The following is a 24,644-nucleotide window of genomic DNA, read 5'->3' as shown; positions in this document are numbered from 1 at the left end:
ATGATCCATATTGTTGCATAATATTTCTCATCTTACTCTTCAATATTTCTTCTTTTCTCTCCCTCCCTCCTTCTCTATCTCTTATTCTTTTCTGTATCCCTCCCTTGAAGTCCTCTGCCTTAAACCCACTCGGGTGTGCCTAATGAACAGCATTCATCAAAGTCCCGTCCCTTTGATCACAGCAAACCCACTATGCCATGCTTTGCTCCCTACTCCCCACTGTACTGTAGCCATGGACACTCCCTATAAGCAACCACACTCATAAGTCTTCATGTTCAAACAGAACAAGGGTTTGCTCTACGCAAGTCATTAGAAGACTGGCCTCTGCATGTAATGATGCTTCTTCAGTGTGGAGCTTGTTACTGGGTGATGGACTGCATCTCCATACTGCTGGCTTTGTTACAAGTGAGGCAACATGCGTCAAGGTCTTAAAACAAATAGCCACAGAGTTTAGCAAGGGGATTTTCTGATACATTTTGTGAGCTAACTGTACTTTGGTTTTTCCATGGATGAACACTTAATGAGGCCTGAGTCAAAGAGCCACCCACCGCCTCTCCAACCGGCTGTGGAGCCATTACGCTCCATCTTGTTGTCCATCGAGCAAATGAGACTAGAGGAGAATGTAACAAGGAATGTGACAAATTGTCAAGTAGTCCGGGGGCTCAGGACAGGTGCAGGGGGGAGGAGAGAGAGGAGGTTTCTTTTGGCAGGATGCATCTATTAAGTAGTTTAACAGTTACCCTTCATTGCACACTAAACCCCACCCCGACCTCCACCTCCACCTCAATATCTGACTCCACTCCAGCGTGCAAGCTTTGCATTCACCATTAGCATTCATCAAGCTGTAAAGAGGATCTGCAGCTGTAGGTGCTGTCATGTCTGGCATGGAGAACCATCACTTAGAAGTCCAAAGCCCTTAACGAGGCTGGAGATACATTACATCTAATTAAGTGTTGATTAGGCAAGCCCTCGGAGTAGAGATATTTAGATAGATACTGCCCAAAAATGTCAAATACCATCAGTACTGTAAATATTGTCATGTTTACGCATTTCCTGTCAGCTCAACTTTTAAAAAGCCAACCGCCAGCCAACAAAAAAATAAAATCTTCTCATCATCTCAGTTCATGATTTTAATTTTTTTCTTAAAACCAAACTACAAAAAACAAAGAGATATTCAAATAGATTTTGATTTATTTTAATAATGATTAAAAAGGCACTTTTCCTATTATGATTAATAAAGTGCCCTAACCTAACCTTCATTATATTCCTGAAGAAAAAAAAAATCTGATTTGTTTCTCAAATCAAATCTTATAAAGACTGTCCGCAGAGTTATTTGCAAGCACTCAGGTCAGACGTGTGTCCAGACATCTCCGACCTATATGCATGGGTTGCCATGGTGGTAACAATGTAGCCGTCAGTAACCACGTAGCTACAGTGGTGATGCAGCTTTCCAACTTGGAAGCATGAGCTAGCTAACTATCAAGCTGCTAACTGGGTAAAAGAAATCTAAATCGATTTATCTTGCAATTGTAGTTTAACGTAAGGTCATTGGCTGAGGTAATTTGAGTCCAACAAAGCTGCAACATTCAGTTCACTGTTCAGTTTGTTCAGTTTGATTCAATCCAAGGCAGTCATAGTGGGAAGTAATTGCACCATATTTTAGCACTAGCACCAGCAGTAGAATTTCAGGAAAGTTTGACACTTACAATGATACTGTTGTTTACCTTGATATTTTTTGCTGCAATAATCGTACCGTGAAAGTCTGATACAGTCATACCCATACTTGAGACGGAGCAAGTAAGTTTAAAGAACAGAATTAGTCTGTAGAGTGATTGTAAGTGACAAGTCCTGTGTTGTGGCTGAGGACTGACAGCACTTAACACATCCCGCACATGTACACGGATGTCTTTGTGTGTACTTGAAGGGCAGGGACATCTAGATCTGTTTAATGACTCCATGTTCTTGTAAACCAGTATCGAAAGGGTAAAAACATAAATCCACCTTTTTTTATTAGATCCCATCCTAACCACACTGCAGCTGACAATATATCCAATAGGAACCTCCGGCTAGTTCCGCTAACAGCCTTACCTTGTACTGCGATAGGACAAGCCATTAAAATCATAAATAGAAAGGTTCTAATGAAATATCAATTAGGCCATAAGAGAAGGCCAATGCTACATTTATGAGGACAGAGCTCATTAAGAGGACTGCTGGCAACGCTGTGAGATCACTTTGTAATTCTCCACTGATAATCCAATTAGTCTACAATGGATTTCTGCTGGTTGAGAAATCTTTGTTATTGGAGTAAAGTTTCACTGCACAGGGGACGTATAAATCTCAGAAGCTCCTTAAAGATCAATTATGATGTGCTAATGGAGGCCGTAATCATGATTAGTTCTTAATAATCATAGATTTTTAGTGAGTAATATCAGCCGGTGCAGTCATGTGTTTCATTCTGTTGGACTTCCATTTTGTCTGAAGCTGACTTCAGCTTCTTGTTACACAGATTTGTCAATGCTGTTTCCTTCATGGGGGATGATGGTTTTGATAGTGTTGACTCTGGGAATAATTATCTCTGCAGTTTTTGATATTTCAGCACTTGGCATGGCAAACAATAAGAAAACATCTATTTTTAATCAGGCATGTTTTTCCCCCTCGCTCACTGACCTTCAGCCCGTGAAAATTCAACTCAATAATTCAGAACGCTCTGCATTTCCCCTGCCCTTCAGTACACACACACACACACACACACACACACACACACACACACACACACACACACACACACACACACACACACACACACACACACACACACACACACACACACACACACACACACACACACACGATGGGTTCACGGCAGTGTGATATATGGATTGTGATTGCTGCTCATGGGGAATGTGTTTTCCGAATAACAACTGGCTTGTATCTTCCCCTAGATTTTGTTTTTTCGATTCCATTTATTTTCCTGTATGTTTTTCTCCTACGTGTCTCCCTCAGCTGTTTTGTTGACTACCAGTGACTGTAAGCACATACATCCCAATTATTACATTTCTATCATTTTCCAAAGCTGCCATCAGAGAGTTGATAAAATTGACTTGAATTTGGGAATATGTTTGCAAAATGTTCTTTTTTATAAACTGTGGCCATTGTATCATACCCTATACTGATTCATCATATTCATTTGAATTTGATGCACCACACAAATGTTTTCATCAATTATACATGCAGTCAGGCTGATCCATTGTTATACTGCATATAGCCCTTGGCCATGTCAGTTTCTTGTTTAATTTCACACCTGACCGTCCCAGACCTGAACACAAGTGTTGCAGTCTACCTCCACTTTCTATTAATCTATCGCTGACACTGTCTGTCCAATCTGATTCGTCAGTGACTTACTGTCCTGTAACACTGCCAAGATGTCTGAGATTTAGTCTGGATGCTTTTTTTTCTCACTATGTTGACATACAATGTCCTCTGTACTGTGTAATAATGTACTCTAATAGTGCACTAATGTGTAATATTTGTGAGCACCGTCCTTAGATCGACAGCCTTTTGTTTGGCACACTGCTTTCATTTGTTGGCTCTAACAAAAGATCGTATTCACCACTTCACCATTGTCTTCTATAACCTTGATTCAAAATGAATAAGGACTTCAATTCATTGTGGCACACACACCTGTGTTGAAGTGTAAATGACATACTTTGTTTAGTACTGTCACTGTTAGACAGAGAAGGGGCAGATGCTGAATGAAAATGAAGGTCTGCACTTTTGGGTTTCATAGAAGAACTTTTCATTGTCTCAAAGTTTGTTTTTCTGAGGGGAAAAGCTACTAACCGCTCTTGTCTGTCTCTGCTTTTGCTAATGCAGGTTTACAGATGCATGTAAACTTATTACATTTATCTGATTCAGGCTTGTTTTGCTTATTCACAGGAGAACTCAAGGTGAAATGCAAATGTTCATTTCCCCAGAAAAGAAAACATCTTGGGAAAAGCACGGTAGCAAACAGAGATCATGATCTTCTTATGAATGGCTGCATGCTGAAATACATTATATGAATAATAATATTCAGAGATAGTTATACAAGCACATTCACCCGCCCACCACAACTCACCTAGAGCAAATTCCGGTCTTTTGAGTTGCATCAGGAGGCCAACGTTGTTGCATAATTGATTGTGTAGGAAGAGCTTCCTGTTTATGTGGAGGAGATCCCCATTTTATCTCGTTAGGAGACAGAAGCCTTTGGTGGTGGGTTTGCCTTGCACTTATTGTTTTCAAAGATGCTTCATCAGCAAATACTTCTGTGCCAGTGATTGGCACTTTCACAGCTGCACCATCAGGCCACACTCACAGTTCTTATCTTACATGTGAAAGTTGTCTTAAATGGCAATAAAAATTCCCAACAAAGAGTTTCTTCTTAAGTTTTGATGATGAGCAACTTTTACTCAGGGACTAAGAACTGAAAGGGCTGCACGGGTTTACCTCAATTTATTCTCTATGACAGTAATAGGGGTAACACTGTTTTTGAAGGGGTGAGCATAAGACTGACATGAACACAACATGACACCTCCCATGAATACAGAGGAGACCTTATGAACATATATGAGTGTCATTTTGTAAATTATGACAGTTTTAATGCAAAGTTGAGTTGAGTTGTTTGAGATGTGTGTCAACTTGACATCAATCAAGACCACACTGTCTTTATGACAAATTGAGACATGAATCTTAAGTCATAAATATGTCATAGCAGGCCTCATATCAAACTTACAAACTGAAATATTTAGCTATATGTGTTAACATTATTAAACTGTGAAGTGGTTTGACATTGGCTGTCATGAGATCATTATAAATGTGTCATGAATAATTCATAAAAGTGGAGCCATTTGGACTTGTCATTAAGATGTCAGTAAAAGTTATGCTTGAGGACACGGAGTACAGAACCAAGGTGATTCTCAGAGTTCTTGACAGATAGTTAACTGCTGGTAGCTAGATAGCTTGGTTAGCCATACAGGTAGCAGTCTTATCAGTTGACTGAGTCCAGGGTTGCCCGGAGCAAAACCCTGCAGGAAAACCACCTCAGTGTCGGGGTGTTTGCTCCCTGTGTTCAGCCATGTTCACTGGGAACTCTGTTAACTCCTAGCAGGGTGCTATTTGATTTTAGTGTTTCCTGTAAAAGAAGCTAGCGAGGGACTTGCTGCTTCACGGATATTGATTGGCATTTACAGTAGCCTGAATAGGAAATTCAATTACATTTAACAAAAAAACTAAAACAAATGTAATTAAAAAACATATTTGGATGGATGGATGTATGGATTAATCATTTACAAATGATTAAGATATTTTGCAAGTTTTGTAAAAACTTTCAACATCTCTGCCGTTTATGGATTATTTTGATTTGTTGATGAGTCGACTCTTTAGTCACCCGCCATCTAAATAGACTTTAAAAAGTTCATTATTGTTGAGACTGATTGTTAGCAGTGTTAACTTCTCTACGACTTAGGATGTACTTTTAGCACTAAAGTGCTTTTAGAACTACTCTTAGACCAAAAATGTGCAAGTAAGACCTGAATATAGAATTTACAATGCAGGTCATGATTCTGAAACTGCTAATGAAACGCACACCAATACATTGCCTACCTACAGTACATGCTGTTCTTTGTCTTAAAGATGTCTACTGCTAAAGGTGAAATTAGCATTTCATATTAATATACAACCACATATGTGTCATCTATCTGCTAACATCTCTGGTTCATTTACTGAGCTGTTTCTCTAGTCACCATTGTACTGTGTTTTTCCATCTCAATTCATGACATTAAGAGTGCCATTGAAGCCCATATGGTCGAACATATATCCAGGTCCCTTCTGCAACTTCTCTACAGAACCATAAAATCTGCTGCTCCAGTGACAAACAGGGAAACACCAGTAGACATTTCGGCGAACGGAGAGGAAAATTTGCTTGTTCATGCTGTATAGATGATGACTGAAAATCATTCGGCATGTTGTGATTACGACACCTATTGATGCTGGGTAAAAGCCCCTATTTTCCTCATCTGGGGAGTCAATCAACACCAATTTGATTTGATCAATAATTCACTGTTGGTTTATGATTTTGTGTCATTAGGGCCACAAAAAGAAAGAGTTAGATTTCTACAAGAATTGTTAGAACTGCTTGCTTGCTTGCTTGCTTACAAAGAAATAATTTGTTTATGCATTTATTTAAATTATATAAATACAGCATGGGTTTACAGCAGTTATAAAAGAACCCATAAAAAATAATTGCTGGAAGGGTGGAGACATAATTGCTGAGCTCTTGTGATCTTCCTTCAGGAGGTTAGCCAGTCTGACAATGTTAAAGCAGTCTTTCATCGAGCACATTTTTTTCAGGTTCATTGCAATACACAGCTACAGTAAGCAAGCTGCTAAATGGAATGGTGGAGACAATGTTATCTGAAATTGAACTCAGGTTTGGTGCATGGGAGTTCATACTATTATCAGGTAGAGATGGGATTGACCCTGAGAGATAAATGGAGCTGTGTAATTATGTGTCTTTATCAGGTCAAGGCAGCCATGGTGGTGGAAAAAGTCACCTGCGCTGTGTCCTTGTCATCTCTCCATGAATGGCACGCTGGCCAGGAAGCACGATGCCAGCATGGCCCCATGGCACTGCGACAGTAAAGGTGACTTGTAGGGTATTTTTCTCTTATCAAATCACTGATGCTTGCAAGGTTGAACTGTTTAATGTTACTGCAGGTTACATTGCTTTCTTCACATCAATAAACCACACCAGAGCAGCTTTTCTATGGCATGTTTTTCTTTCATTACACAAGAAAAGGCCTTTCACTTACAGAATTAATTTGCAAAATGTTGGCATTTCTGCAAACCACAAAATGTTGGCACTGTACTTTTCTGAATATCAACATTTTTTAACTGCTTCAACCTCTTCATTCCCTAATCGTTACATACCGACACTTTTTGAAGTTCCACAGTCAAAGTTTTAAACATATGCTTAAAGTTGTGAATTTAAACAAAAAGCTGTTAACAGATCTTGGTTTAGACATTAAAACTACATGATTATGTTCAGTAAAATATTGTGGATTGGGTACAAATAAATAGGTGACATCTATAATGTCATTAAGTTTCAGTTTGACATGGGGCCGGACACAAACCGGACGTGATCCGTGGTCTCCCAGGTGAAGGTCTGGTGTATTTGACCCAACAATCCACCCTGACCTCCTCCCTAAATGGAGTTTCAGTTATGTTATACTACGTCACCTGACTTCTTGACCACTTGCTCTGAGAGTGTAATATTAACTCATGTAATTTTACACTGGTGTCTGTTGAAAGCCTGGTACGTTGCATATAGATGTAAAAGGGTTATGGGAGCAGTAATAGTTTTTCTGCTACTGTCTGTGAGCTGGACTCAGATGTAAACATAGACATCTCACTGTTATACTTGTGTCTTAATGGAGTCCCTGTCTGCCCTGACTGGTATTTCAGCGGATTGAATCCATTACCACTCACATCTTGTGCGCAGTCACACACACACACACACACACACACACATATACACACACACACACACACACACACATACACACACACACACACACACACACACACACACACACAGGAAGCAGCCATCATGTTTGATGCATGTGATGTGAGCTGACAGAGAAACACTTAGTGTTCGCAGGAATATTCAGGCCAACGAGCAGCTCTGGCTAGTGGCAAGGCTGAGGCACAGTGGCAACAGGAAGCTCCTTCTACGCCGTGTTAGAGCACTGTCCTGGAACAAAAAAGGAACTGGGAAATGCAGTTTGCAATACAGCAGGTTGTATGGCTGGAACAAATGACATCATCGAGACCCCTTTGTGGACAGACACACGCACATACACGCTTTTACAAAGACCAAATCAATAATAGATAAGAACAGCAAATGATGCTGAAGAGAACCTGTAGTTTGGTTTTACTTGGTATTTCCAGTGTTCAAGTACATTTTAGCCGATCTAATTCACAGTATACTGTGTATTATTATACTATAGTGAATCATACTTGTTTTTGTTCAATCTCCAATCTATTTTGCTACAGATATGCTTCCTCCTTACTATTTGGCTTATCTGTACTTGAGTAAAGGTGACAGGCTATTTCTCCTACAGCCAAAGCCATTTATACAATGAAGTATGAGCTGAGCTTCAAAGACACACTCGCTGCCTGATTATACTGTGTAAAGATGAAAACCGTCTGAAGTGTAGGAAGAAAACAAAGGCCTATTTAGACCACACTTATTTTCCCTCAAATGCCTCAAACCACATGGGTTTTCTCGTCTACAAAGAAGCACTTCTCAAATTACCAATAGATTTGGAAAAAACATAACAGTTCTCTTGGATAGATTAGCTGCGTAATAACCTCGCTTTATCCCTGAGTATCAGCTGAGTGCGAAGACACCATTGAGATCAACATAAGCATGATTAGGCTATGAGCGGCTAGTCTTTTTCATAACTCGTTTGAGGGCCTCATTCCACTCCAGCTTGTCTTTGAGATAATGTCCTATTTAATTAGAAATTGGAGATATCACATTGTTTTTTAATGAGAGGAGCACTTTACCAGAGCATATGAGGCATCAGAGAATCATACACAAGAAGGATAATGGTTGCACGCGAGGGCTTGAGGGATTTAGACGAGATGCATTTTCACTCATCTGCTCTTTATTCCCTGTTCTCTATTCTCAGAATGCTTTTCTCCAATATATCTTAATATGGAGAGAGGGAGCACTTCAGGTGTAAAGTCCCAGATTTACTCATCACCATAACTATTTTCATGTTTTTGCAATATCTCCTTTTGTTTTAACTTTACACATATGTGTATGTGTGCCGCACACACACACACACACACACACACACACACACACACACACACACACACACACACACACACACACACACACACACACACACACACACACACACACGCACACACACAGACACACACATACACACACACACAATAATACTGTATTTCAGCCTTGTATAATCTCTTTTGTTCTGTGATTTCGGTCTCGGTCACATCAGCAGGGTGGTATGCAAATGTGTTTGCTTGGGGAGAACATGGGAAGAGAGCATTGAGCCATGAAAGCTGCATGGTGCAGGTTTTCAGCAGGCCTCCTAATTCCTTTGCCAGCTCAGTGGCACGCTCTGGGGCTTTGACCTTTTACCGTATCACTGTCATGGAGTGAAGGGACGCAGAAATATACGCCTCTCTTAGACTAGGAGGTATCTGAAAGCGCTAAGATCCTCCAACTATTTTCATTTCTTATGTGTCCAGCCCCAGGGTGGAGCCACTGAAACAGACCCCTTGAAAAGCAGAAGTTATATCAAGGTTGGTAAATGCACCTCTCTCTGCCGATGCATCTCAGTTAAATAGGCCAATTAATGAGTTGTCAGCTGGCAAAGGTTACTGTATGATGTATCAGTGGAGCAACGGGTAATATATAATAGATATACCTTCTTAGGGGACAGGTATGCACATTTCATATGTGATTAGCAGCATCAGCCAAGTGGAAACTATACTCATAAGAGCTTATTATTTTTAAGGATTCAGCCAGGGTTTAAATAATACTGATGCCTATGTGTAACATCTTGAGCTGTTGTGCCCACAGGGACAAGTCTTCAAAAAGTTCACTTTCCTTTCATTCTTTTTCCCACCACTCATCTCACTCTCTTTTCCATATTATAGTATTATTTGTAGCCTTAAATTTAACAGACACGTATGAGAGTTGTACCGATCTTCTCATTAAACTCTTTCAAGAAATGTCAAACTATTACTTAAGGATATGTAATCAATCTTTTTTTTTTTTTACAGTCAATTACCAAATTTTATTTAAGTTAGCCCATTTAAACCCCAAATTCCCAGAAAGGAAATATGGAGGACATGGCCTCTGTATCTTCAGTTATTCTTTCCTCACATTGCCAAATGTTAAGTGGGTCAATAATGGCTGTGTTGACAAATGCAGAAAACTATATCCCCACCGTGGTGCAGGATGTTCCTCACATATGATTTCTACTTGGAGGTGTGAGAAATTGATGCTGTCGACGTAATGATAAGAATTCTGTCAGCTAGGGAGAAAGCTTGCTCCTAACAAGAACTGTGCTATCATTACCGTGGCGACCAACAGGCTCTAAAACGTCAATGACAGCATTGTGACTTGAATAAGAAATGTCCCTGTGAGGTGCGTGGCTTGAGCCATCAAACTGTGATCACTTGTAGTTGTAGGCAGAGGATAGATAAACCAAGGCAGCAGCTCCTGACAAGGTGCTGACAGATACTCAGCTTTGTCCTACACCACATTCCTGTGAGTTGTCACCTCACTGACACCATTGTGTCACCACTTCACAGGCGAATAAAATAAAACTGACACATCCTGGACCGAGTAACAACAAATGGCAATAATTTAAAAAGTAGATGATTACTTTAACAGTGGATACGCCAGAGTTTCATTCAGTGCATGCTGAATTGTCTGTAATGACCTCAGATAAGGATCCTATGACTCAAATCAATTTTAAGGTTAAAATATTCATCAGACATCCGACATGTTTTTCATGCATGTATGCTCAGCTAATTCCAGTTTCACCTTTTCATTTTATCCTTACTTGTTTGAGGCATGCCCTATGTCAGCTGGGATCGGCTCCAGCCCCCCCGCGACCACGACAGGGACAAGCGGTTGAATATGAATGAATGAATGAATGAATGAATTAATGTTTGAGGCTTCCAATCAATCCAAACAGAATGCAGAGTGCCTATCACTTCAGGGTAAACTTGTTCATGATTCCTGACAATTAAATCTTCATTTTATTTGCATTGTACCAATATTTTCCCTTGGTGTGTTTGCACCCTATTTTTACCTTACAGACATGAAAATGGTATCTATGTTGTCATGTAATTCTTTGCATATTTTCCAAAATGTCAAACTATTCTTTTAAATGTTTTGGGTTTTTTTATCCTTTTTTCTGACTTGAGTGTTTACCGTACTTACCGGTAAGTAGCCTGAGTTCGTGGCTTTGTTTCCTCTGGCCCTGTCTCCCCTCACTAAAGTCCGTCTCCACTGGCTGACACTGCTGGCTCTGTTAAGATTAGATTTGAATTTATGAAGATTGCCTCACCTGGAGCACTGCTGTAATCTATGCTGCTGTAGTAATTCACGTTTAGGTCCTCATTTCCAATGCGGTCAAGATGAGACATATTTCACCATGACAATGTAATCACAGTTCCACATTAAAAAGTCATTATTGTTTAAAATCAGGGGCCTGACTGAGAAAACACTGACTATACTATAGCTGTCTTCGTCATTCACACAGATGTTTACCCAAGAACAGAGGGCAGCGTGATTTAAACGCACGCTTACAACCTTATTGATCACATGGGGGTTTGAACACACACATCACACACACACACACACACACACACACACACACACACACACACACACACACACACACACACACACACACACACACACACACACACACACACACACGTAGAGTAATATCATTGTCTGTTGGATCTACTTGTGCTTTTTTTGATGATTAGTAGGTAATCTCAGTAACAAGCTTTGATCCCTGCAGATTAACAGAAGGATAAGTACACAACATGGTTGTTCTGATAGCTTAGACATGCTATAATCCGTCTTCGCTCTATTGCCCAGCGGTCTTAGATGTGAAGTTTTTCATGTATTTTCTCTATTTAGCTGTAATAAAACCCAGCTTTGCTTAATGCTAGAGGTCAGGCTATGGGGTTTATGAAGTAATGGATCCGATTAGGTGTTTTATGTCCTGAAAACCAATACATGCCGCTTAATAAAACAGGTTTTTGGAGGAATTATCTTTTTATTTTTGCAGCCAGTCTAGACACTTGGCCCTTGTTTTCCAGACTTCGCCCGTAACTCCTGAATCTCATTTAATAAGATGTTGAGGTGTTGAGCTTTTCATCTTGATTTCATTTCATGGTGGGAAGAGGGAGTCATTTGTTCACTATAAGGCTGGGTAAGTCCTAAGGCATCGTGTTATACAGTTGACTGCTCAGTGCACAAGACTAGCTTTGATCCTGGCCCTGCAGATCCTTGTCCCTGACTCTATTTTAGCAACAAGGTAAAAATCCAAGAACAAAGAAACGGTAGGTTCATCTTTTGTGATCTTGATATCATCTTTCATGTTTTGAAATCATGTCTTGGGGGTTGTAATTTACAGTTATTCTGTTGTTGTGCCTGTTAAAGGAAATGCATTTATCTAACTGGTATGCAGGCAAATGAGATCAACTATGCTGTTGTAGATCTTTTTCTTTCTTTTGTGCACATAAAGTGTATTGCCGTATCTCACCCCGTGCTTATCAGGATGCATTCATTGGTGAACCATTATTGACCTCTACGCCCATGCTTTAATCAGCATGATTTCAGTAAGGATCAATAACTTCTTTTCATGTCTCACACTTTTTGCTGTTTTTTTTTTCACAAATCAATACAGTGCATGATGTGTTGTTCTGCTACCGCCTCCCCATCCCCACACCAATACAAGACTAAAAGCTCCATTCAGCTTTTACTTGTCCCTGTCAAAATGTTCCACACAAGTGGTAACATCTCGTCTTTCTTTTGGCCCCTGGAAAGGTTTTCTTCCATACAAAACATATTAAACACAGGCCAAGAAGATTAAGATTGCAAGGAACATTAACACTGAAATTGCTCTTAATATCTTCAATGACAAATCTCCTGTATGAAGTCATCCCTGGCAGAGTCTTTGATCAATTTAAATCGATTTAAACATTAAACCATGTCTTCAGTATTACAGATGTATTATTTCTGCAATAGAAGGGAGATGTGGTTTCTATGAAATGCATATCCAACCTCAGATCAGCAGGGATTGCAGAGCCTTTGTCAGTGCGGAAGCTTTGTTTTCCTCTAGATTTATGATCGTTGTGGGGAGTTGGCAGGAGCTTGTGTGATTACTGCTTACACACTGATTTATAACTCACTTTTAATTATCTGAGGGGGTCTGCAGCTTGCTGATGCCAATACACCCCTTCATTCGGGTCTAGGAGGGGGAAAAGAAGCGGTTTCTGGTTTCCACCCCACCCATTCTCTCTGTCTGGGGTATAGGACCTAAACAGGGATCCACTGGGCGTCTGGTGGCATCCCATTCCTCCCCAGAGCAGAGCAGACGGATATCTCTGACATTCATACACAGTGTGGGATCTGAAAGGAGGCTTTATGGAAATATGAAGCTGCTGTCCACTGGACATGTGACTCTAACTAACACTCCCCAACGGACGATAAATTATATGGTTGTGAGAGCAACACAAATCACTTCCCTAAGCCCTTCTCCAGTTACTCTCTACTTTTTTTTTATATAGTCCAGGCCACGTATCATTTTAGCAACAAGCTACTGATTTTCCAAACTCATTTAATATTCAGTTTTCATACCTAGTGTGTAGAATTCATTGTAATGTAGAAAAATCACTAGTACTGTCAATACTGTGCTCTTAATAATGAAAGTTAATTGCATAAGAACGCAACAAGTGACAGGTTAAGCCATTTCAAACATTAGTTCCATGATGCTTAATATCATGTCAGGTCGACATAGGATTTTGTTTATTGCAGTGGAAAGAAGACATTAGGGCCATTTAATGTTTGGTAATGTGATTTGCATTACGAATCCTGGTCAAATATCCCTTTTATTTCGTTAAATATCCTCCGGATTAAATCCACATGAAAAATAATAAGCATGCAAAATACTACTGTATTTCACACTAGTTGTAGTTAGACCCTAAAGCAAATTAAAGCCTCATTAACTCTGTGATATAAGTTGCATAATTCATGGTTATTTAAGGATATATCCTGGGTTAAGATGGCTAATGCTGTCATCTTCCTTCAAACTTTAAGCCCCAATGACATTTTTTCTTCAAGAATCTGTTAAACTTCACTACGGCTTCGAATCCATAACGACTGATTTGGTATTTTGGGATTTCAACACAAACATTCAAAGAGTAAACTTGGCTGATAGCATTTAAAGTCCAGGGATGTACTACCAAGAGGGTAACAAACCCATAACTATGTTTTTACATCTTTACAAGCTGGCGTGAGTAGATACTGGCGTCAGCTCAATGCTAACACATAATGGGAATTACCGTTAACCGCTGGCAGAAATTAGCTTTGAGATGAACAAAAACCATATGTGTGCTTCTACTTAGGGCATTTGCCAAAACTATTCTAAAACTATTAAGTGTCTGTTTCTCTTCCTGCAGCTGATTGAAGCATCAATTTTTCAGATCATAACTGACAGTTGAGAGAGATGTGGGCGTAGTTTCAGCACCTCCAGCGGACACACCCCCAGCATTTAGGGACAAGGGTACTGCTTAGTTTGTATGATTTTGAAACTTTGTTCTTTTATACTTGGTGATATTTTTATTCATTCAAATTTGGCTGGGTGGTTTATAACATTTTACTGTAGTGTAGACAAACTCAGATCCCACTTTTATCATTGCTTAAGATGGTCTAATTTCTCAGAAGAATATGGAACCTCTTATGATGTCCATACTGAATACTAAAACGCAAACATCATGAAAAAAAAGACATGTTTTGACGTTTGAAGTAACATATCTGTTATAGTCATGATAATCGTAATTGGACAGCCTGAATGCTGCTCACAGTGGGACATGTCCTGGATTTAAGGAGGGTTAATTTCAAGCAAGACTGTTTTGTCTTTCCTAATTATTTTTAATGTCTGTCATTAAGCTGTCCCTTAGGGGGAGGGATCCAGTCCTCTGTCTGTTTGGACCTCATATCAGCAGCCAGACTGACTCCCCATTAATCCTCCTATTGTCCCATAGACCTGCTATGTGCCTACCCCTCCAATCAACGACACAAGAGAAGCAACAGTGAGAGGGCATTAATGAGCTGGAGTTGAAGAGATACAACAAACAATGAAAGCCTTATCATTCCTCTTTATGCCATTAAACACAATTTAAATCAGTGAGAGCACATAATGAAATATATACAGTAAAAGAAAAAAAACAGGAAAATAACATATGAGAAAAATAGTTTTAGTATTGGAAATGTCTTGACTGTTCCGTCTTCAGAAAGGAGAGTTTTAGACTTAAATTAAGCGATTTGTAACGATAAATACTTTAAGGATTTGACATGTCTGCTATCTGAGCCCTGGGGAAATGCAGATGACAGCAGCATTGAGTGCTGCGTCGTCACACGCATCATTCTCATTTCCTCGTATTGTCTCTCTCCATCCCATTTCTTTTGTTTCTTGTCTGTCTCCTCGCTTCAATCCACTTCGATCCTATTGAAAATGTTATAGCTGAAAATCAATGATGGGCATATCACCTGATTAAATCAGTGCGCAGCGCTGTTATGTGAGCAGGTGTGGCATCCGAGGGGCTCCTCTGCAGCTCCTCCACATGGAGGTTTGTAATAAGATTAGTAGAGCCTGCAGGACCTCACACAAAAGATGTAGTGATCTGATTAGGGGAAGAGGACACTGTAACTTTTAGAGGCCTGTGTCTAAAAACTCCCAAGACCACCTCGCTGGAGCTTTTCTCTGTGACAAAACACAACCTAAGCAGAAATCTTTCTCATTTTTAGTGAGTTCACTGGTGTCCCTGTTCCTCACTGTCCACATGCACTAAGAGAAGCTAGGTGTGTGTGTAAAGGTGTGTGGTGGGCATGAGGGATTGGTCATGTCACATTGATGGATTAGTCCGCTCATTTCTAGCTTCAGCGATTAGGTCAGCGGCCCAAGAGACAGCAACATGTCCTCCGCAAAATGCTGATGCTAGACTTAGTTACAGATTATAAGTCACTGCATCACTGCCAAGCGGGGCTGCACAAACTCACCGAGCTGCAGTGAATAATACTGCGGTCCCCCTCAGAGAGAGGGGCAAAAGACTTCAGAGAGTCAGCCCGGTTTATGTGGTCAAATGTGACCTCTCTGAGGAAGGCTGACATCTCCTCTGTGTTCAAAGCTCATATCCTCCAAATGCATACATGCACGCCTCCTTTCTTTTCTCTCTCTGTAAGTGAGAAAGTGCAGAGTGGCAACAAAGGCGCACACACACACACACACACACACACACACACGTTAAACTGCTCAGCTCTCGCAATGCTATCCTCTTCCACAATAATGGTATTCCCCTCTCCCCAGCAGCCCACTTTCATTTGTTCAGTAGTGAATTCTTTGGCTGTTAAACTGAAGGATTGACTGTGGTGCTTGTCAAGCTTTTATCTTTTGCCCTGATTCATTTTCATTTCCACTATGAAAGGGAGGACAGAGCGGCATCCAGTGCCATTATTTTGTCTGAGACAAGGCGATCTCGCTGCAGAATCCAAAGACGTATCATCTTGTGTGACTCATCCCATTGTTTCTCAAAGACATTGCAACATTACTGTACTAAGAGAGATGATTGCAGTAGAATTTTATGGACTATTACAGTGAGAGCGATGGATCTGGTGACCACAAAGTAATGAAATCTATCTGCCCCACACCACTGGGTTTAACAATACAGCAATGTGATTACAGAGGAAAAACTGTTTATTTCTGTCTTATTACCACACCAGAAATAACATCATATTGTTTTCCATAATAACCTAATTTTTTATAACAAACGACCATTCTGTAAGTTAAGTAGCTTGTCTACTTCAGTTTAAAGGACACTCATTTTCTAATGGCAAGTTTTTGCTGTTTCCAGCATGTTCTTAATGAAAGAACCAGTATGATTTCCAGAGATGTCCAGTTGCTTTATTAGACTCTTTATCATCATCATAATCTGTTGTTTATGAGCAGTAGATCCTCGCACGTCATTGCTCCCATTGGTGCACACGAAGGCTCCAACCTTCACGAGAAGAATGTGACGACTTTTCTTTCCATGAAAGTGATCAAACTAAAGATCAGTTATTGACATAATTATGCGAAGAGGATTTGTTCTCTGCATATTTAAAAGTCAAGCCTACCATCCCCATATTGTATGTGTCCATGAATGGTAACAGTAGCAGACGTTAACTCTTCTGGACACAAAACAAAAGGATGTGAATGAGGGGAACTCCTACTGTAGTAAAAGCCTCAGTCATGGAAAGCGCCACCACCACAGTATCATAAAGATAAGAAGACAGGTGTTTTCTCTGCTCTGCAGCCATGTGCTACTGTGTTGGCTTTTGTCTGAACACACACACACACACACACACACACACACACACACACACACACACACACACACACGCACACACAAACACACACACACACACACACACGCACACACAAACACACACACACACACACACACACACACACACACACACACATACACACACACATACACACACACACACACACTTTGGATGGATGCCTTTTATGGCTCGCGTCACAGAGAAATACACTTCTATTTCGTCTGATTGTTGTTGCCTGCTGGGAAGTTGTTATGCTACCGTCACTGTTACATTGGTGGAACTAATGGGTCTGATAGGATGGCAAACGCACGCCAAACTTCATACATTTGAATGCAGGTAGTTTTAGGTAGAGTGGATGTAGAGTTGCGCATGCTTAACTTTTAAAATAATATATGACAGATTACAAGCTATTGTAATTAAAAGATAAAATTAGTGATATATTGGATATATTTACACTGTACAAATGAACAAACGTCTGCATTTGGGCAAAGCACTGTGGATGTGATAAAGACTGCCACCTGCCATGCTTAAAAGAAGACTCGTCTGCCCTCTTCAGGCCTGGAAAATGATTTGGAAATGTAAAATAGCTAGTGTAATGTACAGTAGATGATCAGATTCTGAATGTCAGAAAATCCAATTAACCCAACAGGTGTGGCAGGTGTAGTGCTGTGTGTATCTCAGTAGGTGTACTTTTTTCTTTCCTCATAGGCCCTGAAGGAGAATGTCTAACTGAACTCACCAGGTAACTTATTTGCAATTAGATTTGTTTTATTTGCCCCATTTCTCCCCACCAGCATCTATAGCTACAGCTGGAGCCAATTACTCCCTAAAAGAAGTGCAGTTCTGTGTGTGTGTGTGTGTGTGTGTGTGTGTGTGTGTGTGTGTGTGTGTGTGTGTGTGTGTGTGTGTGTGGTGTGTGTGTGTGTGTGTGTGTGTGTGTGTGTGTGTGTGGGTGTGTGTGTGTGTGTGTGTGTGTGTGTGTGCGCACATGCATGCGTGCACACAAAAGGGAATCAAGCTACAGTGTGTATGTGTAGCAGCGCATCTACAATTTGTGACAATTCCCATCCAGGGGATGTGATTCTCTGGGGGTCTTCCAGGAAATTACACCTTGCTCTCATATCACTCCATCCTCCCCGAGCCTGTTGAGCTGCCCACTTCCTCACGACCCCCCTCCCCCCGCTGCAAATGGCACAGTTACTCTACTTTCCACAGTATGGCACCAAAATGTTACAGCAGCCCAGTTTTTGAAAAGCCATTTCATTTTTCACTGTTGTCTGGGACTTGCAGTAATGGGCTCCTCTCACTCCACAAAGTTCCATCAGTAATACACATTCAACCCAATACTCACTGGCCTTCTGCGACCTCAGACAGCGAATGCAATTATGACAGGCCTAATGCTCTACTGAACTACACTGCCAGACTGCTTTTAGACAGTCAGAGCCTGGTGCTGGGCTGCTGTGGAGTTTTCCCTCTCCAGTCCCTTGAGGATTGAATTTAAAATATGACATCATTGTAAACCAGTAAGCAAAAGTAAAACCTTAATGGTTGTCGAATCAGAAATACAGTGTCACACATAGAAACCGTACAATATCTCTCTGATTTCTTATAAGCATGTAGAACAAAACTGAAATCGTCTATCTTTTTATTGACAGACCACTGCACAGACTCAGAGGCGCATTCATTCAGGATTATACACAGATCCTCGCAATCTTTAGACCCGTAAGCTGCGTGGTTCTATACAGAGATCTTTATGTACATTGCAGTTGGTGGGTATCGGAAAGCTGGAAGCTGGGGATCAGGAATAGAGTCTTCCAGTCGATTCCTCTCCAATGTGGGTCTCAGTAAGTGCAGGTCATGCTGAAGTTTCCCTCATGTTAGGTCCATTCTCTTCTGTCAAGACGTCAATCTGGCAAGAGGCATGGTAAACCCACATATATTGGCTGGTGAGCAGGAAGTGACTTGAAAGATGAATGTCTGGCTTTAGTGATCCCCCAACGCCCCCCCAACCCCATGAACACCAAGATCACCAGATAAAGAATCAATCAAGCGTAGGACACTGAAAATTGTGCACAAGGTGTTTCCATGCCATGAAATGTTGTGTAGAAAAAAGGTCAAGCACAGCTAGAGCCTTCAGTAGATCCGTGTTTGGAAGATATTGAAGGTTTTTTTTCCACTTGAGACAGCACCAACATTCTGATATTGGCTTCTTTAACTCCTGGAGCCAGTTGCACCAAAAGGACTTACGCCTGGTCTTACGCTAAGTCGGTCGTTTTGCCAGTTGCACCTTCTTCCATTTTAAGCCCTCTTCTCGCTAAGATTGGGTGTAAATCATATTATAGTCAGCCGTTTTATATATCAGTAGCTTGATAACATTACACAACAAAAGAGCCACAAACTTTGAACAACAACCCACATTGGCTTTCCTGCTTGAGTTCCCTTTTTAATCTAAAGACTGGGCTTAAAAAAGACCAACTGAGCTAATTAAGCCTCTTTCACATATGCAGTCTAGGAACATTTGTTGCTGTGGTCATGTGTGAGTAGCAGCAGGGATCGATATTCATGGAAGTCTGTATCCCCAATATCCCACCTGAAGACCTAGTAATTTTTCAGGGAAAGGGCTGGTACAGCTTTGTTGTGAATGAAAGCATTAACATTGCAGGGACAAGCGTGTAAAGGGTTAAGTGCATCTGACGAAAAACACTTTAACATGGCTCGAGTGAACCAATCACAAGACGCTGCTGATGGCGTATTTAAATCTGTGCATTATTTACAGTTTAGCATTTACGCTAATGGTTTTGCGCAGGGGTTTGAAATTCAACAAGTAATACAAGTTCAGTATGTGCAAACAAGCTGATTTTTTTCAAAAACAGCTCCTCGTCCGCTATGTTCCTGAAAATAGTAAGAGACATCTTCTGCTACTGCACTCATATCCAATGTGTTGCATTACTGCCATCCACTGGACTGCCCCTTGCCCCTTGTATTCTGGTATTGCTATGGCATGTGTGAAAGGTGCAAGACGGAAATGTTCCTGAATGAAGTGCATGCATGAATAGAAAACATCACTAGGGGTGCCTGAAAGAATATTCCAGTAGATTACCAGGCAGCAGAAACTATGTGTGAAAGAGACATTGAGAGAGAGAGAGATGTTTCAGAACAACCCAAAAATGTCAGACTGAATTAAGATATAGGTTAATTCCATCTTTTGTAGCCAAAATACATTCATAGGGTTGGAACATTTAAGATGCAACATGTGTGTGGGAAATTGAACCTGAACCTTCCTGCGACAAAATACATAGCGTAAATATACAACAGTTGACACTGATGATTTTGCGTAAGTACCATACTCGGTATACAGAAATGCAGTGGTTGGAAAGTTCAGGAAAAGAAAGTATGCCCTGCATTGTTAGAAACATAATATAATATAATAGTCATTTGAAAGCACAAAGAGACGGAAGTTAATGTTTTCATTTTTAATGTGAGTTCATGCCTCTTTATACAACAGCAGACAGAGTAAGCTTGGACAGGTCTTTTGTTGTTGGTTTTGTCTATTTGCTTCATGAGTATAACCCTCCCCTCATGATTTGGCAGTGAACCATTGAAATTATGCTAGAAAGCAGCATGTGTTTGGGATACATCCTCCAGTAATAAAACCAATATTGCAAGATAATTATCATGGATTTTACAATATGCCCACTACATTTCTCCTGGAGGGGAAACTGTCAAGCGTTTGCAGATGAATTTTGCTTTTTATTAGCTCACAGTAAAACACTGCTTCACTATCTTAGATGTAATACAATAGCCTAACTTTATAGTCGAGGGAACCTGCAATAAAAGTAAACGCATCAGTGGTTGCATACTAATGTAATGTGCAACATAATGCATATTATACAGTATGTAGTTCCATTTTATGTTGCATATTCTGTTTTATATGTAACTAATGTCCAGATGGCTCTCACAGTGTAGATGCTGACCTGCTATATTGCAACATTAAGAAATAAGATAGTCTATTCTGTTGTTGCCCCAAGTTTGCTTTGTAAAATAAATATTGTTTAAATTATACTGTGAATTTCTATTCGATTTGCACTATACCTGATAAAAGTGCAAATTTATACAATTTTGAATATAGTACGTTTTTTTAATGACACTTAATTCACACTGTTACTGAATTGATCAGTCTCCTTGCGAACAAGTAAGCAACCTAACATACGGCACAGGACTCTTCCGAGAGTGTATTTTTGTTCCTGGATTTCTGCACACATATTGGTTCTTCATAGTTTTATCTTCAAAATATTCAGGTACCTCGGTTTTTGATTGCTGTTAGAAATTAATAAAAAAAAATATATAACTCTTATTCTTGAAAACAAAGGCATGTTTTTCCTATTGTTGTGTGACTGACGGTTGACAGGAATGTTGGGAGTGAAGGAGGCATCGACATATCAAGGTTCTTGAGCTGCATTAAAAGCAAAATACTGCGATGCATCATAGCCAACTGAACAAAGGAAATGACTTGCCTTTTTTCATGCAGATTGCCCCTAAAAGGACATGTTAAACCAACTACAGGGCCATTGTAGGTAATTATTTCAACCTTTATAGCAGACACAAATCCACTATCAGCTCCTTCCAGTAAGCCATGCTTTTCCTCAGTTTTATTTACTGCATGGAAGGTAATTCTGCAGTTTTAGTACATTTTACCTCAGTATTGTATAACAGAAAAACAGCAGTACATCGTACAGGAACAGCAGGTTAGTTTCTCTGACTGCCTCTTTGCAGTCTGTCAGAATGAGCCATGGCTGAGCAGGTGGGTTTGTCCCACCACGGAGATGTATGCATCAGGAAGCTGTAAATCCTCCACCGCCCTCCATTTGTTTACGCCTCCTGTTTCCCACTGAACAAACTACTAGATTTCCCATGAGAGTTGCCGGCCTCACACAGTGTCCTCAGTGGACATGCTTTACGGGCGTCACAGCCGTATGAAAACAGTTAAAACACCATTTTTAAAAAAGTGTGTTTGTGCAGCGGGAGAGCAAGACTTAGATTCAGCTCAGTTATTAGTACAAAACGAGAGGATGTGCTATAAATCGGCATGCTGATCATGCCTGTCACTCTTTTGAAAAAACGACCCGATTCATTTCACTGACAAGCAATTATGCTCAAATGTTATTTTAATCCATCTCCTGATTCATGCATCAAAACCTACAACACAGACAGGGAGAGAGGGAGTGGGAGCTGTGGTAAAGCGAGAGAGAGATTTGTCAAACCCGTTTCACAATGCTACTACAGTATACTACAAAGTTTATATACAGTAATACAATGGTGCTTATCTAATAACACATGATCAGGTGGACTTTCCAAATTGTTTTTAATACTATGTTAATTACATGGTATACAGCATATTTTGCATTTAGGATCTCTAACTACTAATTATCTACTTTACTTTAGGATCATCATTCATTTTTTTACATTTGAATATAACCTTTTCTTTGATGTCAAGCTCATTATGTACGGTATGCACACAGATTTTCAGCTCTTTTTTTTACTTGAAATGAAAATCCAAATTTTGTCAAAGCTGCCATCCCAGATGGATTCTGTTAATTAGCTGCACTGAAATGTTAGCACAAGCTTCTCATTTAATTTTTTCACACTGATTTAAGATGGTTAAACCGGGGCTACATCTTGCCTAAACCTTGTGCGAGTGTGTGTGAGTATGCACCTAATATTTGAGTTTTATGTCTCCGTGCCAGAATGTTTTATTAACGCGGTGCCTCACAGACGAGTTGACATATTTCACCAGTGAAGGACGTGACCCTGGTTGTTTATTTCCTATGATGAAATTGTCCAGAGGTTGATGACTCTGTAAATAAACAGTTCATGGAGCAGTAGCTCTTGGCTTCCCGTGACCAATGTAATTATTATTGTGTAATCATCGCAGGCCATGTGGCGGTACAGGTGTCCTGCAGCTTTTCTATCTTGACAATTTAAAGAGAGTTAAGAACACCACCTGCATCCCCTTATCCAAAGGGACAGTGCGTGTTTGTCTCAGGGTGTCAAGATTTTTAGAAGTGATATATCCTTTTTTGGGTGATTGTATTCATATTACAGGTATTTGTGGCCACTTCTTATTTGTAGGTAATTTAATATTTTCTGTTACAGCCCAACTAGGGATTGAACAAAGACCAGCAGCATTAGAATGTCTTGCAAAGTCTCGTATATAATCCTGACTTGCTACAAGACAGACAAACCTCTTCTGTCGCATCAAAAAGCCATAGGATTCCCACACATTCTGGAAAACCTGGAAAACAGTTGACCAATTTTCTAGTCATGAAAGACACATGGAAAATGAGAGGAAAAGTAAAATGTCCTGGGAAATCTTGTGTTGTCCTGTAAATAATGGAAACATTCTCCACTTTTCCTTTAGCTAACAATGAACTACTAGCTAGCTATCACAGCTCCACAAAACTAATAACTTTGTCTCCTGGAAGTGTAGTTCTGTCCATGATCCTTTTAATGTTCAAATGGTTAGTTTTAAATAGGCTGTTGTGTGCTAGAAACTTACCAGTCGGCTGCTGATTTAGAATGATGAGAAGGAATTGATTTTCAGGAAAACAGATATTATATCTGGGTGCAGTGTTGGGAAAGTTCACTTTTTACAGTTTAAACCAGTTTAAAGTTCAGTTCACCCCTATTAAAATGAACTAGTTCAGTTCACAGTTCCAAAAATGAACTACTTCATAGTTCTTTTTTCAATATGTTGCTGCAAGCCTCTAAAATACCACACAGATATTTTAACATGTTTAACCTTTAACTGATGCCACCTTTTTGGATGGCTGCAACCCCTTAATTAATTAAGTTTATGAAAGATGGACTTTCCACTTTACTCAAAGGCTGCAGGTCTCAAACAATATACTGCACCACAAGGTTGTCCAGCTGTGGCTGGGAGATGACCATGGAGCCACTACTGCACGCAATTGAGGGGATTTGGGTCGAAGATCTGTCTTGACTGTTTTTTTATTTTGTATTTGCTTGCACATACGTTGAAATGCCTGGTGCTTCAGTTCAATGTGCCGTTTCAGGTTTGCTGTGGATGTGACTATAGTGCAGATTTTTTTTTGAAAGTTTGCACAGAAGTGTAAGGTTTTTTCTATCCTCACCTAACTTGTCATAAACTCATTTAAATGATCATACGGCTCCTCCTTACTGCTTTGTCGCCTCCATGCTGCTGTAGCGTCCATGCTGTTTTTTGCCCAAAATATGAACGAGTTCATGAACTATCGTTCAGTGAATGCGTTCAGGCACAGCACTGTCCAGGTGAATTGGGATCGGTGCGTATACATGTGCAGTGGCTGATAGCCAGTCCAGCATTTCAGGCGGTATTTGAGGCATTTCTGATACTGATATAGGTATCCAAACAACTCTAGCCAAACTACAC

The sequence above is a fragment of the Echiichthys vipera genome, assembly GCF_963691815.1.
Source record: "Echiichthys vipera genome assembly, chromosome: 12".
Classification (NCBI taxonomy): domain Eukaryota; kingdom Metazoa; phylum Chordata; class Actinopteri; order Perciformes; family Trachinidae; genus Echiichthys; species Echiichthys vipera.
This window is presented reverse-complemented; position numbering follows the sequence as displayed.